Here is a 1,557-nt window from a genome sequence, read left to right as displayed (position 1 = left end):
GTGACCCCCAGTGAGTCACACCCTTTCACAATCCCCTCTTCTTAAGTGTGGCTGAAACGGTGACTTGCTTCTGGCCAGTACAGTGTGACAAAGGTGGACTTAGCAAACGGGAGAGGTTTTCCCACTGGCCGTGAAGGAGCAGCTGCCACGAACCCTTCAGCCACAAGGAAGTGAGTCCTGCCAACAACCTGCACAAGTTGGAAGAAAACCTTCCCTGGTTGGGCCTCCGGATGAGACCCCCACCCCACTGACACTCCGGTTACAACCTGGTGAGGCCCTAAGCAGAGCACCCAGCTGAGCTGGGCCTGGACTTCTGATGCGCAGAGACTGTGGGGTCATAAATGGGGTTGTTTCCAGCTGCTGTGTTGGTGGTAATTTGTTACGCAGCACAGAGAGCTAATACCTACTGCCACCCACTCATCAGGCTTGGTGTTCAATCCGCCCTGTAAGAAATAACCTATTATTTCATGCACAGTCAATATCATAACTCTCTCTTAATAACCCAAATGAGTACATACTCCCCCACTCCCCCATGCCACCAACGTCTCCAGGGCTTGGTAAGGGGGAACCTGGGAGGATCTTGACCAGCTGACTTACTGTACAATACAGACTCTCTTCTAGGAGGGCATATCACAGGAAGGGACAAAATAAATAGATTTAAAATGCAAAAAGGTGGCTGAGGATTCAATGTGGTTAGCGCCTGCAGTAAGAGACCGGCCTCTTAGCATCCTTTCCGGAAAGCTTTCCGCCTGAAAGAGACCTCGCACCTGATTCTGTGACAGTCAGACCCTGAAGCCCACCTGGGTCTCCTGGGATCAAGCAACTTGGATCAAGCAGCCAAGGGTGTGATTTGCACAGACGAGCCACTGCACAGTCACCCTTTGCTGAGTGAAAAACAATCTATTATTTCATGCAGAATTGATGGCGTAATTTTCTCTTGATAAACTCAGTGAAGCAACAGAATTTGATTTAATGTGGCATGAGGAAAGAAACTACTACCCAACACTAACCCAGCCACCAAAACATGATATGATCACACTTGAGTCTTTAATCTTTTAACCAAAACTAAGTGAATGAAGATATGTGGATAACTGAGTCGCCTTTGTCACGATTAACCTGGTCATATAAATAAGCTTCTCCTCGGCCCTGAAAACCAAATGCTCAATTGCTCCAATAAAGTTGACTTCATAAAGCAGCAAAATAAATCTCAATTTAATAAACAATCCTGTAATCACATTTTAACCACTTGCCACTTGAGACTAAAGAAAAAGCTCTGTAATCTCCTGGTATTTCTGCTCAGAGCAGAAAAGGACGTGGCCTCTGGGCCCACACAGCTCCTGACAGAGCTTGGCCAGAGGCAGTGGGTCCTGGGACGCCTGCGAGTGGCCCGGCTCCTCTGAGAAGTCCGCGCTTGATTCCGAGGACAGCGGGGTCCCTAATCCGGGAGCCAGGAAAGGGGAGAAGGTGCACACAGGGGGAGGGGGCTGTGTTGACCCTCCTGGCCTCTCACCACAAGTTCTCACCTGGTCATCGAGTTGAAATGCCACATGCCGGGTG

This window comes from Hipposideros armiger, unplaced genomic scaffold (assembly GCF_001890085.2).
Source record: "Hipposideros armiger isolate ML-2016 unplaced genomic scaffold, ASM189008v1 scaffold_17, whole genome shotgun sequence".
In the NCBI taxonomy this organism is placed as follows: Eukaryota; Metazoa; Chordata; class Mammalia; order Chiroptera; family Hipposideridae; genus Hipposideros; species Hipposideros armiger.
Note: the sequence above shows the minus strand (reverse complement) of the source record.